This window comes from Camellia sinensis, chromosome 4 (assembly GCF_055761805.1).
Source record: "Camellia sinensis isolate YWXY chromosome 4, ASM5576180v1, whole genome shotgun sequence".
NCBI classification, from domain to species: domain Eukaryota; kingdom Viridiplantae; phylum Streptophyta; class Magnoliopsida; order Ericales; family Theaceae; genus Camellia; species Camellia sinensis.
This window is the reverse complement of record NC_138964.1, coordinates 92,343,987-92,353,244: the sequence shown is the minus strand read 5'-3', so window position 1 is coordinate 92,353,244 and position 9,258 is coordinate 92,343,987. Positions and strand designations below refer to the sequence as shown.

The window sequence follows — 9,258 nt, the reverse complement described above, 5'->3', positions numbered from 1 at the left end:
AAGCGATAGACACATGTGTCCTTCAAGTGTCCAAAGAGTGTTCGGACCTTTAAAAAAAATTAAAAAATAGGACATATTTTGAAGAGTGTCAGACACGTATTGGGGAAGTGTCCAAAGAATGTCAGTGTCCGACGAGGACACGACATGGATACGTCACATTCTTAGAAGTGTCCGTGCTTTTTATTCTTCCTTCTAGTAAGTAAAAAGGACAGCACATTCAAATTTCTCTCCAAATGCTCTTTACTAGAGTTTTTTTTTTTTGATTAAAAAAAAAACACTAATGCATTTTTACAAACATCTTAAATGCAATTGAAATTCAAAGAATAGTTTGAAAACAATCATTTAAAATCCAATTTGGAATAGTTTCGAACAGTCTCTTATTCTTCAAATTATCTTAGCTGAAATGAAAAAATCATTTAGAATAGTTCAGAACAACTTAAATCCAATCAAATTCAAACATCTTAAACATTAGAGAGAAAAATAGTTTAAAATCGTTAACAAGTTTGGAAAAAAACCCTTAAGTTGTAGTTTCACTAGCCCTAGTTCAAAATTCTGAGACATCTGAGATAATTCGAAGAATGAGAGAAAAAATTAGATAAAAATCAAAGTGAATAGAGTTTTCCAAGTAGTAAAAAATAAAGGGTTAGTAAAAATTATAATAAATAGGTCATATGGGTTTCACCCCACAAACAATAAACTTAAAAGAAGTAAAAAATCAACAAGCAAAGAAGAGTTCACAAAATTGACCATAACACAATAATGAGAGAAAGAGCGAATATATCAGCAGAAGAACACAAGAAGATGCATAGACTTCAACTGCTTCTATATATTAACACAGAACCGGAATAATGCTTACAAAATGGACCCACATATATACTAGATTTTAGGGAAGAGAGAGAGAGAGAGAGCTCTGACCTAAGGCTTCAACGACAAAGTACAAAGGATTCTGTAGCAAGAACAAATGCATCAAAATCCTCATGCCACTGAGAGAGAGAAAGATGATGGAGTGAGAGCAGAAGAGGGAGAGCCAACGGGGGAAGAGACGAAAGAGTAAAGGGGAGAGGGTTTTGGGCCTTCACGGTGTGTTGATTAACCGGTGTAGCCAGTTGCCTATTTTCCACCCGTAAACAATTGAATGGTTCAGATCAAATTTAAGTAATCCAAGGGTCTAGAATTAAGGTGCAAAGCTCCCATGTATATTTTGCAAGAAATTGAAAAGTAACTTACTATGTTGCTATGGGTTATAAACAAAATTTAACAATCTTATATTTCCAACATTATCATTTATCAAACCAAACAAACAAGGAAAAAAAAATTCAAAATTTTCCCTTTCTCACACTTTCCACTATTTCAATCCTAAAGTTTCACACTAATATTTCATGGTTGCTAGGAAAGCCTCCACGTTTAGAGGGAAGACACTTTGAAAAAAATTAGCATCAATACACTCTAAAAAAAGTATGCAGAGGAAAGTCATTTTATTAAACATAAGCTTCATATGAATTGAAAATTTAAATTAAAAGAAATTCATTTTATTAAACATAAGCTTCATGTCGTCTACGTTGTAGCTAAAATTAAAATCAAATAATTCAATTCTTTTTAGCTTTTCAAACTTTTTTGTTGGTTGGAGTCTGTTCCCCATTATCTTGTCAACTTCTTATGCTTAAACAAGGATACAAGTGAAGTTCAAGCACTATTTGGTTAGCATTTTTGGAAGTATTTCTATTATATGTGAACTACGTTCACTTTAAAAACCAATCAAACAAATGATTTACTTGAGATGGCTATTTAATTCAACTAAAACAAGAAGTACTAAACATTACCCAAAACACTTGGAATAACTATTTGCCCTAGCTTACAAATTGGGAGGTCCCAACCACAAGTTATAGTTGCTTCATGTGAATATCACTAAATATATTTTGGGATAAATCTTCGGAGAACATGTTAAGTCAATCACAAGTTTTCAACATATAAATGCAATGAAAATATAGTTCCAAAATATATTTGTTCAAAACTAGGCATTTTTACAAACATCTTAAATGCAATCAAAATTCAAATAACACAATTAGACCTATAATTTTAACACTAAAATTTCTCAAGAAATATTTTGCAACAACTCAAGAACAAGTCATGGAAGCAACAATATGGTTACAAAATACTATATTAATTAATGTAAGAATGGATTATTTCATTACGAATGTCAACCGCAATATATAAATAGCAAAATAGAACAAAATCCTTACCAAGTCTTGCTTCAGTACAAATTTGGAATCAGTGTGAGCCAAGAGAGATTGGAATAGAAATTCAAATAGAACACTAGAGACAAAAAATAGGGTAAAAATCAAAGAGTATAGTTTTAGAAGAGGGAGGATCTAAAAAATATCCACATAGAGTAAAAAATGGGGAAAAAGAGAGTTTTAAAAGAGGGTTTAGGGTTTCAAAAATAATTAGAGGGAGGCATGCCTTGTTGATTGCTCTTCAAAAAAAAAACAAAAATCCGCTGTTTTCTCAAAAACCAAACAGAGGCTTACTGGATTAGATTAGAGTTTTAAACCGAACAACCACTTAGAACCTCCAGTCAGCCGAACCAGAGAAAGAGAGATGAATGAGCGCAGTAGAGAGAGGAGAGAGAGAGAGGAGCAAGGGAAGAGATCACTCGAAGGAGGGAGATGGTCAACCAGTTGCTTCAGTGTCCAATTTTTCAAAATTAAAGAATTCAATGGTTAGGATGTATTTGTGTAATCCAATCAGTGTCCAATTTTTCAAAATTAAAAAATTCAATGCTTAGGATGTATTTGTGTAATCCAATGGCCAATAATGAAGTTGTGCAAACTCTTAAGGAGTTACACACTATAACAGCTCCCTATATTTGGTGATAGACCCTTCAGTGTCTAACTTGTCCTTCAAAAGGACAAGAATTATATAGATCCTTTCAAAACGCCCTAGTATTTTAAAACTTATTTCTTTTACTATAATGCCTTCATATATATGTGTGTGTGTGTGTGTGTGTGTGTATCAACTTGTAATCATCCTCTCTCATCTTTATCTCTCTTCTTTATGTCTCGTACTTATCACTATTCTCTTCATCAGTGCCATCGTTGTTCTCTATCAGTACCACCGCTGCTCACCATGAAACTCTTTCTCTACTGTCTTCATCACCACCATCATTTGTTGCGTCCACAAGTTCAGATCTGAGATCATTCACAATTGTTGTCACTGGAAAATGACGATTTGCGATGGTTCGCAAACCTCAAATCTGAGATCCTTCACTCTCTCTATGTCTTTGGTTTTGATGGTTTATGCCTTCTCTCTCTCTCTCTTTTTCTTCTTCTTCTTCTTCATCTTCTTCTTCTTCTTCTTCTTCTTCTCTTGATCCTCTATTTTCGAACTCTCTCTCTTTATCTCTCTCTTTTCATGATGCTCTGTTCTTTCAACAGTAAAATTTTACTCTAGTTCATGACACAAAACTCTTCTATAAAGCCATCATCACAGCTTGTTTCAAAGTAAAATTTTACTTCGAATTATAATAAACTTTACTCTGATTCAGAGTAAAATTTTACTCTGTAATTAAAAAAAAAAAAAAAAAGAGAGAGTAAAATTTTACTCTAAATTAGAATAAAATTTACATGATTTAAATTAAGATTTACTGTCATTAAGCAAATCAGTAGGTTGTTAACCAAATTAAAATTTTACTATTACGAAAACAGAATACATATTAAATGAACAAACCATAGTCAAAATTTACTTTTAGATCTATGAACAAACAAACAAAAAAACTCTTAATTTTTCATTTCAATATCTCGATTTCTCATTTTTCTGTCAAATCTAAGTTGCTTTTTTATTTTTTTATTTATTTATCTCTGACCTGAAGTTATTGATCTCAAATATGAGTTAGTAGGTGTTGACGTGCCCGAACGTCCCGGGCTCCACACGCGAATTTGGCGTGAAATCCCGATTTGTTCATTGGGCTTACTACAGTTCGGACTCAATGTCACGGTTCTGAATCTAATCTCGCAAAGTGCAATGCAAGACCGATAAATCACCAAAGAATCCAAATCCGGCAAATCGTTTTGGAAAACTGATTTTTATAAAGAAGTGCCAAACATAGACTGCTTTGCCAGATACATAGTCGCCACCTAAATATTTTGTTTTGGGGGATTTTGGAAAGCCTGACTCATGCCTAAGGCCACGTGTCCGTTATCACCAAAGTTGTCTCGACTCGGGAACTTGGGTACGAGAGGGGAAGGTCATGCAATGAGCACCCCCGCTCGCCCGATCAAAGATCGGCCTTTACTAACATGATATTTTGTTTTTGAAAACACATGCGTTCTTATTCCGGTTATTAGCCTAGAATTACTATGTGATGCGTACAACACACAAGTATAGACTAGATCGCCTAAGTTAGAACAAAACATTTCATGTTTGTTTGTTTGAAAATGGTTTGAATCTGCTATTCGCAAGTAGGCTAAGATGTGGATTTTGCCACCCTCGAGTGGGCTTAGAAAACATGATTTTGCCACTCTCAAATGGGCTTAAACTCGCATTTCAATGAATTGTTCCAATTCAAGTAATCCAACCTTCACCCACAGGCATTCATGCAGTTTAACACTTAAGCAGTTAGCCTCATGGCAAGCATGCTTTTATGGCAACACTAACACACATGCAAGATGCTAAAGCATAAAAGCTTACCTAGTACTCCGAGCCAAAACAAAAGCTAGTTAGTAATCAATGCATGATCCTAGCTATGTTAAGATGGCTAATGCAACACATGCAAAAATGCAACTAAGATAGGCTCGGCTATTCTAAGATGTCATGTGAAATGCAACTTGATAACATGTATTCAAATCGGAATTGAAATACAACGCAGTTAGTATGATGCGCCGAGCCCAGTGCATGCAAGACAGATGAATGGATGCACGCATGCAAGCATAAGGATGCTAATTGAAACATGCCCTAAAACTAACCACTGAAAGCAGGTAAGTAAAAGGGAGAAAGAAGTGGGGTTTGAAGACATTCACACACTCACGCACACTTATTACAAAATTTGCCCTCTCGACGGAGGGTCCGAATGAATAATAGCTAAGCTAATCTAATCAACTAATCTAATAATCTAATTAGACTAATTATTACACAACCAAATTGAATATCTAGCTAACACTAAGCTAATTATTACAAAATTTTAACTAATTAACAAATGAATTAATTAAATTACAAATTCATGCTAAGCATTAAAATATGTAAACTAGGCCGCCTCAGCTCTGCCTTGAAGAAGTTGAAGATGCATGCTCGATTCCCGTCCCGAAAGCTCTCCAAATGCTCTTTAGAGGCTCTGTCTGCAGGGTGTCCTTGAGAACTAGCTGCTGGATCTCACCAAAACAGTGCTGAGGAGTGCACTAGTGGCTTGCCGGTCATGAGAGGTTGCTGCCGACCCCCCTGCCGACCAAGGATGCACACTGCCGGCCACAGATGAAGAGGTGCCGGCCAACAATGAAAGGGTGCTGGCCACTGGTGTGCTGTGACACCAAGCTGCAGCAGAGCACAAAATAAAGAAAATGGAGGGTCTCCCAATGGTATGTACGCACTATGCCACCCTATATCACCTCAAAACATCAAGGGAAGGGCATAATCAGATCCAAGACCATCAATTACGCATCTCGATACATGATGGCCAAAGATCCAACATGTGTAAATTTCAATAAATGCATGACAAATAAGACACCAAGACCACCTCCTTATCATGAGAAATCAAAGGCAATGGAGACCAAAAGAAGATTGGCTCATTTCATCACTTCAAGTATGAAATGAGCTAATCCACCTTGTGTTCGAACACAACACCGGTTTGAACACAATGCAATGCAACATGATCAACCTATCAATGCTAATGGCATGAAAACAATGCTAATGCAACATAAGCATGCAAACACAATGCAATGCAACATGATCAACTTAGCAATGCTAATGGCATGCAAACACAATGCAATGCAACATAAGCATGCAAACAACAATGCAATGTAACAACATGCAAACAACATGCTAATCACAATGCAATGCAAACAACATGCAAACAACATGCTATATGGACTTAAACCGAATATGAACAGACCTCAATCACGCCCAAAACAGTGGCCAAACATGTTAAGATAGAAGCTCAAAGGACTATTAGCCCAAGCTTAAGGCACAAGCTTAAGGCACAAAACACAACTCTTCAAAGGCATTGAAAAAGTGAAGCATGGAGTATAATGACATGTATTCCAGCACTGAAATGGCATGCAAAATGACTTGGAATCATGCAAACAAGCCCAGTAATGCATGTTGAAAGGCCTAAACATCAAAGCAAGTGAAGTGTATTACACTAGGGGCATGCAAGACAATACTCAAATGGCCAAACCAACCCTAAACAGTCCCTATACAGGCCAAAACAGTAGCAAAAAATGGACTGAGATGATGACTTGAAAGGCAAGAAAATGAGGCTCATGCAATGGCTCACAAATAGGGCATAAAGGCACAACTCTCAAGGGCGCCTAAAGAGTGGAAAACATGGAGATGCAACAACCCTACATGCTCTGAAATATCATTCTAAGTGATGCCAAAACATGCAAATACATCAAGTTAAGCATGCAACACTCCTCAAAACTCAAGGCTAGTCAAAGCTTTTACACTACAAGCATGCATGACAAGCATCATTCGACCAATAAGCCTCAAAATAGAGCTAGAACAGCCCAAAATAAGAACAAAAGCATGCTGGAGTATAGCCAAAATGAGCTAGAATAGTGGGCCAAAACATCATGTATACAAGGCTAGTAAGCAAGATTTGCACTACAAGTACATGAGCCATTCAAGAGACAACCAAACCAGCCCAAAACAGAGTCAAGGCAGATCCTAAAAGTCACAAAAAAGTGCTTGAACTAAGCCTCAAATGTATAGAGATGCATGCTCCTTTGAAAGGCCAATAACTGAAGCAAACAAAACAAAAAGAGAGGGGGTCACCCCCCTCTGATTTGAGGCATCAAAACCACATGCCTACCACTGAAAATCCATTGGATTTCAGTGGCTAAAAGGCCAAACAAAAACTAACTGAAAGGCCTTAAGGCATGGCACAAAATAAGACCAAACAAGGCACACAAGAGGGTAGAACACCCTTAACACCAAAGAGGCCTTAAACAATCATCAAAAGCACTTAAAAATAGAACTTTTTTCAGTTGAAAGCAAGGCCTAAAACAATATGCAAGGATGGCCAAAATGTGATACAAACAAAGGCTTAAAAGGGGAATACACTCACCCTTGAAGCACAACTTCGAAACCAGCAACCTCAGGGGCCAAAAACCAACTTTCAGAGCTCAAACAACACTCCCAAGCACCTCAGCTCAGAGATAGTGGTGCATCACTAGGTGTTCCTTTACAAAAGTGAAGAGAAAACACACTTTGGGACACTATTCAATACAATATAGAGAGAGAGAGTGAGAAATATAAAGAGAGAGAGATATGCCTTCTCTAAAAATGCTGAACCTCTGCTGGAGAAGAGAAGCCTCTCCTTATATAGCGGAATGCAATGCCAAGCTTGTTCAACAAGCTTGGAAAGGGCTTCATCCCTCCATACACGTGTATGGAGGAGGGATGAGTGAAAACCAGCTGGCTCAAAAGATCTGGCGTAAAATCTGCTGAGACAATGTATTCTGCCGGCACCTCATTGATGGCCGGCAGGCTTCATCAATAGCAGGCAGGAATAAAACCATGGCCTATGGGGCCAAAAGATGGTCGGCAGTGCCTCACAAGGAGCATGCAGAAAGGGCCAACACAGGGTCCAAAAATGGGGCAGAAAGGATACAGGGTTTGGAAAGCTCAAACCTGTGACGTTCCGCCGCGAACTTGAATACTCAACAAGCAATCGAACTTGTCACCGGATGTACCTGCAAGCATATTCAAGTCTCGAGGACGACAAAAAATGAGGTGTCTACAGTAGGTATCAAATCTGAGATGGTGGTGGTTTAACGGTAAAAATAGCGGTTGCAGGTCAACGGTGAAGATGAACGACGCTGATAGACGATGAAGATGGTGGAAACGATGAACAAACATCGAGTTGGTGAAAAGAGAAAGAGAGAGCTATAAAAGAAATATAAGAGAGGATATAATGGTCAAATAAAATATTCAAATAACAAATTGTCCTTTATACGGAATTTTATAATTATAAAGGGGCTTTGAAAGTATTGATTTTTTTTTGTGTCCTTCTAACAAGAAAAGGAAGCTAAGAGGGGTTTATGATCAAATTTTCTATAAATTATATATATATATTTTTTTTTCACCTTAAAAACAAATATATATATATATATATATATAATGTCTGTATTTAATTCATTTCCTTTACAGCACATTGGATCCCTCTTCCGCAAGGAGTCACTTCCCTCTTGAAAATGCAAGACGATGGCAGGACTAAAATCTAATCCTCTAATATAGAAATATATTATGGTGAATTCCAAATTGTGTATCTTTATTGTTTGTTGGTTTTGCTTAATATATTCATATTCCTCTAAAAAGAAATTTAATCAAAAAAAAATTTGATCATAATTATAATAATAACAATAAATCATAACTAATACTATAATACGTTATTATTAAATTATAACAAATATCACAAAAGTCACTACTGTTACACCAAAAGTTTGTATTATAAAATTTCCCTTGTTGAGCTCGTTTTCATTGTTCATTGCCATTCTACGTTTCTAATTTCATTTTTTCATAATAAAAATAATGAAAAATAAAATAATGGTAAAGTTCAAAAACAAACTCATTTTCATTTTCTTATAAAATTGATTTTTGACAACTCAGAATACTAGCAGTTTTATAAAATTGCCCCTTTTTTTTTTTTTTTTTTTTTGTTTTTTGGTTTCATCCTATAACAGCATGGATTTCAATTTGTTTTTATTTAAAAAAAAAAGGGGGAAAGGGATTTAATCAAATCTCTCTCCTAACAAAGTTTTAAGGCATTAAAGACAAGGATAAAAAATCTTTCTTGAAAAATCCAACACATACCACTATTATTAAAATATTAAATTTTAAAATAATATAATATTTAATTTAGATGTCAGTTTTTAATAAAATTAATATTTTTAAAATTCTTTCATCAAAATTTATTAAAAGATCATATCAATAATGTTTGAGAGCTCTAATGCAATTCTAATGATGTGGAGAGTACCCATGTGAAGGTGGAGCCCACACTCCTCTCTATCTCTCTCTACTCTCTCTCTCTCTTCCACCTCCTTAGTG

The 9,258-nt window shown here is 35.8% G+C and overlaps 1 long non-coding RNA gene across 1 annotated transcript; it reads right to left on the bottom strand.

The window, feature by feature from the left end:
• Nucleotides 1-5,451: 5,451 nt before the first annotated feature.
• LOC145824729 (uncharacterized) lies at nt 5,452-7,906 on the bottom strand. Its single transcript, XR_014366742.1, has 3 exons — nt 7,823-7,906; nt 7,277-7,391; nt 5,452-5,588 (listed from the first exon to the last, which is right to left on the bottom strand). It is a non-coding gene; the product is annotated as an uncharacterized LOC145824729 (long non-coding RNA).
• Between the last annotated feature and the right edge of the window lie 1,352 nt (nt 7,907-9,258).